Consider the following 7,362-nt stretch of genomic DNA (forward strand, 5'->3'; position numbering starts at 1 on the left):
GAGTCACCCACCCAGCAGTTATGGCATTTGATTTTACTGTGATTGCGCCCCTCCTACCATCTTACTGTGGCTTCTCCTTTGTCTTTGGATGTGGGGTATCTTGTTTGGTGAGTTCCAGTGTCTTCGTGTCGATGATTGTCCAGCAGCTAGTTGTGATTCTGGTGTTCTTGCAAGAGGGAGTGAGAGCACGTCCTTCTACTCTGCCATCTTGGTTCCTTTCCAAGCCTCAGTTTTCTCATCTGTAAAAACAGAAAAAAGAAATGCCTAGTGTTGTATATTAGTTTTCTAGGGCTGCTGTAGCAAAGTACCATAAAGTGGGTGACTTAAAACAACAGAAACATATGGTCTCACCGTTCTGGAGACTAGAAGTCTAAATTCAAGGTGTTGGTAGGGGCTTGCGCCCTCCAAATCCTCTGGGGATTTTCTGGTAGTCCCCGGCCTTCCTTGGCCATGACAGTGTAACTCCAATTTCTGCCTCCGTCTTCTCCCTGTGTCTCTGTGTCTTCACATGGCATTCTCCTCTCTGCATCTCTCTCCTCTCTCATAAGGACACCATCTGTTAAGGGCCCATCCTCGTCTAATATGACCTCATCTTAGCTGATGACATCTACAATGACCCTATTTCCAAATAAGGTCATATTCTGAGATACTGGGGCCTAGGACTTCAACATATCTTTTTAGGGGACCCAGTTCAACCCCTAACAGCTTGGTCTGGAGGATTAAATTTAAGTAAAAGTCATAGTCCAGGGCCCAGCTGTGGTAAATCTCAAAAACTGGAAGCTATTATTACTACTGTTATTATTGCTATGTGGCTAGGTCCTTTTCTTCTGTTGTTTCATTCCAGGGTAGCTATTTGTCCCCCATTTTTTGGAAGAGGAAATTGAAGTGCCAAGAGGTTATGTGAAAGACAGATGACATAACGGTTGAGTGCAGAGATTTTGAAGACAAAGAGCTGATGTTTGAGTTCTCATGTACTTGTCTGGGACCTTGGACCTGTATATAGGGATAACCAAACTTAACTCGTGAGTCTTTCATGAGTTCTCATGAGGATTAAATGAGAGAATTTCATGTAATTCTCCTAGCATCGTACCTAGTATATGGAAAGTACTCAAAAACTTGTAGTCATTTTGCCAAGTGGCAGAGCTGGAAGCAAACCCCAGACAGTGTGACATCCAAGTCCCCACCCTTTCCAGGGAACCCACTGCCTCCCAAAGATTGGTGGCTGCTCTCCTGGCTCAGTTCTGGCCCCAAGATCTGGCCCCAAGAATGCCCATATGTGAATATGAGTCAAGAATAAGCTGAGGCAGGCCCCCAGGATGAGGCAGAAGTGGTGGAAAAGCCATCTCTTTAGACTGTGATCTGCGGCCTTTGCCATCAACTCTGTGGGATGGGGCAGAGGATAGCTAGGGGCTTAAAAGATTGCCCTCTGGTGTCCAGAGGATTGTGTATTCTCTGCCTTCCCTGCTAGACTGGGCAGAAAAGACCTACCTTTCCTAAAGCCCAGCTCTACCAACCCTGCTAATTAAGCCATTTGGTCAACCAGAGCCATTTCCGCACGTGGTTAGTGGTGTTAGTTCCTGCATTGTCTCATCTCTAGCATTCCATTATGGCCTCCAGCCTCATCTCACCAGGTGCACTGTCACCTGCTTGCAGGATCCTGGCAGGCTTTTCCTTGGCAAATCTGGCAGGAGTTGGAAAGAGCAGAGGTTGGAAAGGAAGGAAGCCATTGAAATCCAAAAGTTATGTTCCTGATCTGGCTACCTTTGTTCCTGGCTGTCCTGCATTTTCTACCTGTTCTATGTTCTTATTGGACTTCTTTTTTTTTTTTTTTTCATTGCTGTATTGAATTTTTCTAGCCAGACAACTCTGACCAGCTGTACTACAGCCCCATGAGAACTCTAACATTGATTCTCTGTCTTCTTAAAAGGAGGCAAGAATGTAAAGTAAGGCAGCCCCTGTGCCTTGTCTGTCACCTCTGCCTCTTTATTAGCATTAAGAGCGGAGGGATGCCAGATGACCTGGAGATCGCTGACCCTGAGCTTGCCCTTGGCCAGAGGGTCAACCTAGACTGTGCCAGGCAGCCCTTACACTGGCTCCTGGAAGTTTGTTTCTGCAAAGACTCCTTGTCTCCCTGGGGCTGAGGGAAGGTGGAAAACCCTGAAGAGTCAGTGAGTCAGTGCTGGCTGAGCTACGGGGCTTCAGGGAGCTGTTGGCTACCCTGAGAACTCACTAGAAGTGTCTGGATCATTCCCTAGACAGCCTCCAGGAGAGTTGGAATAACTCAAGTGATGTTCCTGTGCCATAAACTCCCTGGAACCCTATAACCCAGATGAGGGTTCCGGTAGGGAGCAGGTGGCACACTGGCAAGAACTGGTTGGAGAGGGTTTAATCAAGGGACTATTTACAAAGGCTTGGGCTGGGTTGAGGGAGCCAACAGGAACTAGCAAAAGTAGGAGCTGTTCCAAGCCCCAGGCTTGAGAGCTGAGGGGAGAAAGCTGTAGTCTTGGACTAGGGGTTCCCCACAGCAGCTTTGGCCTTAAGGAGAAGAATGAGACAATTTGGCGGGGAGGGAGCTGGGGAAATACCACCCGCCCCCAACCCTGGCTCTCCTTTCTCCTTTCTCTTGTCAGGCAGGGCCTCTCATTGGCCTAGAGGGCACGGGAGTCTGGGTAATGCAGTCTGTAGAATCACCTACTGAGCCTGAGCAGGGTGGAGAAGTGTGGAGAATGGTGGGGCAAAAGGAGAAAATCAGCCACCTCCAAATTCTCTTATTTTAATGAAGGCTATTTGCATTTGCATTGAAATTTGCCTTCTCTGTCTCTCCCCCATCTCCTTTTTCTGGTGACTTTCCCAGTACCCATGGCTACATCTTCATGTTATCAGTATCATTTTGAACACTACACAGAGGGAGAGATAGGGCTCCATGTAAAACATTCACACCAAGAAGTCAGTTGCTTCCCTTGTGCAAATTACTTAATCCTTCTGAGTCTCCATTTATTCTTCTGTAAATTAGAGAAAGTAATACCCACCACAGCAGATGGATAAGATGAGAAAAATGGTTATAACACCCTGAGCCAGGGGACAGGGTCAATGCCCAACAAGTAGCAGTAGCAATAAGAAGCAACCGCAACAACTGTTTCTTGAACGCTTTCTCTGTGCCAGATGTATGTTATTCACTTTATGACTGTCTGTGGATTTAGTTCTCCCCAGTAGACGAGGCACTCTCCCCATCATGGTTTTACCAGTGCGGGATCTGAGGGGCAGAGAGATTAAGCAGCTATCCATAGTCACACTGAGAGCCAATGATGGAGTAGACCCAGGACTCATTATTATAACCGCTACCCTCTAATACTTCTCAGCACTGGTTATATCACCATCGTCATCCTCACTCAGTATTCACTTTTGATTTCCAACTAGTAAAGGGTAAGCATGAAGAGGGCACTGCTTAGCGCAATCAATATGGTAGAATTGCAGCCCCTGCGGTGCCTGGCTGGGGCTGCCTGGGCACCCATCTGGCTTCCAGAGCCGCTAGAGCCTTCTCTGCCACTGCCAGCTTCACTCTGATCCTCTTCCCACAGATGCTGCCCTAAGATCCCCACTCCTGCTGGAACACCAAACACTGAACACCAAAGTTGGACCGGCCAGCTTCCTGAGAACTCCCGATCTGTTGAAGTAAAAAACAGAGGCTAAGAATCTTGGTTCTGCTCCGAGCATTGTTGCTCCCATCTGTGTGTTATTGGGGAAGTCTCTTGTCATCTCTGGGTCTCAGTTTGTCCATCTGTAGAATAGGGAGATTAGACTATGTTTGCTGTAATCCCTTTTAGCTCCATTATTCTATAGCAAGCTGAGAGTGTAGAGACAAATACAGGGCAGTGAGCCCAGAGGGCATGTGGATAAGCATATGTATTCCAAAGCCAGGCTGTTGGTTCAGATCCCAGCTCCAACTTTTACTTGCTGTGTGACCTTGGCCAATCATTTAACCACTCTGTGTCTTAGTTTCCTCATGGGTGAAGTGGGGATAATTAGAGTATTTACCTTACAGAGTTGTCCTGAGAATTCAGTAGTTGACATGTGTAAAGCGCTAAGAACAATACCTAAACATAGATGTGACATGTACATGAGAGCTATTAATATTATTAGGAGCAATGCTATTATTATTGATCCTGGAGCCACATAGGGCTGGTTTGAAGCCTCACTCTGTCAGCCCAAGCAAATGCATTCATTGCTTTGGGTCCCGCTTTCCTCATCGGTAGCTAGACTTCGGTCTCTCAGGCTGTCAGGAAGGTTAAATAGGATAATATTGAATATTTGTAAGTGCCTGGCTCGTAATAGTCCCTCAGGAAGTGCTGCTGCCTTCTTCCCTCGAGCTGTTTCTCCAGGGCCCTTGTTTCCTGGTTGATTTAGGCAGTGCTGTATGTAAATAACCTCAGTAGTGCCTGCTGGAAAGATGATACTTTGCCTGAAGTTTCGATGGTAAAACCATCATTTAGTCAGAGACAGTAGCCAAGCCTGGTGCTGCCTGCCCCCGCTCTGTGGGGTCCCCCAGCAGCTCAACTGTGTGACCCACAGAAGCACCATGATTAACTGGAGGCTTTTCCAGGTCTGGGTGAAGAGCCCACTCTTTGTGCTACTGGTCAGCAGGTTTTCCAGATGAGAAGACAGAGGACCCATAGGAATCTTCCCAGGGCTCCCAAGAGAGCAGCCAACCTGGGATTGGAGCCAAGGTTTCAGAGTTTAGAGTTCTGGTTTGGACCCACACAGCTTTGTGGGTCCTGATTCCCCCAGCTTGTTTTTTGAGGTGCGAAGCCAACTGAAGCTAGAAGGTAATATGGCTCAGGGGGTGTCTGTTTGGGTCTGTTTTCTGCCAAGTTAGGCTTTCTTTGTTCCATGCATCTGACAGAATCCGTAGCCACTGCTAGAGTCCTTACAAATAGGTCAGAAATGGGCCCAGGTTAGAGGATACAGATGGCTCAGTACCAAGTCATTTCCATGAAATGGACATGTGCATACTCTGCAGGTGGGGGTATGAATTGGCTCAGACATGGATGAGAGGGAGAGGCCTAGTAGTGCTATAGCTGTTCAATTTATTTAGTATGCATGCCCATGGTGCGTTAGTCAGTATATGTGTTCAGCTGTTTTTCAAAGAAAGTTCACATAAAATTGATCTAAATAGCACTCAAGTTAACTTTGCTGTCCTGCAAAAGTCTGAGATCATCCCTCGATGGCTGAACCTGGAAGTTACTCATGTTAGTGCCTGGCCCCGTTGGTCAGAAGGTCATCACATGCACTTAGCTGGGAGGGAGCCTGGAAAATGGCGTCATCCTTTTGGAAGTGGGTGCAGCGGATATGTGCTACATTGCCTAGGTCCCCTCTTCAGGGCCGACACCCCCGTCCCCAGCTGCTGGGAATATCGGTGACTGATAGTACACAGTTGTGTCTCTCTCTGGTCACTGCCCAGAGCCAAGATGGTCACTTGGGAACCATCTCACCCAAGATTATACCCGCTTCCAGAAGGAGGCCATTTTTGCCCATACTTGGCTTATGCAGGCAGAAGAATTCCTGGCCTCCTTGCCTCAAATTGGGACAGCACTGAAGGGTCATTCCAGCTCCGGAGGTCCTGCTGGGCCCCCTGGAGCCTGGTTGGAAGAGCATTGCCGGCCCAGCCATGCCTTCCTCACTTCCTTATAGGTAGCCCTCTTGAGATGTCTCCCCAGTAAATCTCTGCCCGCACACTCTACGCCAGAGACAGGTTCAGGGAACCCAAACTGAGAAATCTGGGCTCTGTATCATGGAAGAGGTGAGAGGATGTTGGGAACAAACAGTCCCTGTCACCTGCTGCAACCCCATTTTTCACATCAGCTCTGAAAAGATACTTGCAGGTATGCCCCAGGAAGCAGCCTCGGGCTGCATTGTCCCTACAGTGTCTGCGAGAGTGAAAACATGGTTCGGCCACATGGTAAGGAGACTGAGAAGGTTCTAGATTTGCTGTATTCCGTATTCTCCAAGAGCTTATTGAATGTAAAAAAGAAATTGCAGAAAGATATATACAATATGATTACCAATTTATGAAAAAGTGGCAAACATTACATACATGCACAGCCATCAGAATAATATATAAGCACTTGGAAAACCAGTGGAAGGTTGCCGTGGAAGCTGATCACAGTGGCTGCCTTTGGGGAGGGGAAGAGAGACTTGGGATGTGAGTGTTGGGATGAGGTAAGGCATCAAGTAGAGTGGTCTAAGAAGCTTTAAGCCTTACCTGTAATGTTTTGTAAAAAGAATGTATTGGAATACATTCATGGATGATTTGTTCCATTAGAAGTTTATATTAAAAGAGAAACATGGAAATCCATTCTCAGTCATGGGAATTGAAATCAAAGTCATCTTCTGAGGACAGATGAAAAAAGCCAGCTTTGCTTTCCAAAGAGAATCCTTTATTTTCATTTTAAGAGACCTTGAGCCCTCGGGCAAATCACTCTGCCTCTGTAAGCCTCAGTTTCCCCATCTGTGAAATGACAGTCACAGACCCCATTTCATATGTTGCAAGGTTAAACTGCTGTACAGTTTATGAAGCTGTTAGCCCAGTGCTGGGCACGCTGTGAAAAAGTGGTGAGTGGACTTCAGGGAAGGCTCCTCTGCTTCTAGAGAAGACAGCCTGGCAGCCCTGGACGGGGGTAAGCTGGTCCCATGAACAAGCGACTGGCCCAGCCTCACCAGCTAGCAGCCGGCACTTCTGATGACCTTCAGCTGGGCCTGGGTCAGCAGCCCCACTCCCTGGTCACAGTCTGCAGCTGTGAGGGCCAAGACAGACTGTTCCAGAACGTTCCAGGTGTTCTGGGATCAGCTCTGTGTTTCTGGGATATGAGCAGCCGTGTATGTAGCTGCCGAGGAGGTTTTGTATTATGTCAAAGGGTTCGGGTGATTTTTCTGTCCTCTTTCTCAGAATGAAGAGGACAAAGCCTCCCTTTCAGGGCAGCCCAGCAGATCAGAAAGGCTCTGAAATCATGAAATGCAAATCCTGGCCTCTTTTGAACCATATTGAAGGCGGAGCTGCTGAGTTAAATTAACATGGCCCATAAATACAGAGATTAAAAAATGGGAAACCAAGTGTTCAGAGGCTTTTGTCCAAAGGAAAAATAATCACGGGACAATGGTCTATTTTGTTTGGGTTACAGGCCGGGCTGATATCACATTAGCTCAAACCTGGCAATATTTGTGTTGAAAACTGCTGTTTGCAGGGCACTGTCATCCCAATTCACCTCTGCGGGGAATCCCTCAGAGCAGAGCAAACTGGGCAAGGGAAACCTCTGCCTCCCGCTGGCCTGCCCGGTACTGCCCTTGATTGCTGGAGGGTGCTAGTGT

This window comes from Lipotes vexillifer, unplaced genomic scaffold (genome assembly GCF_000442215.2).
Source record: "Lipotes vexillifer unplaced genomic scaffold, Lipotes_vexillifer_v1.1 scaffold505, whole genome shotgun sequence".
Lineage (NCBI taxonomy): Eukaryota > Metazoa > Chordata > Mammalia > Artiodactyla > Lipotidae > Lipotes > Lipotes vexillifer.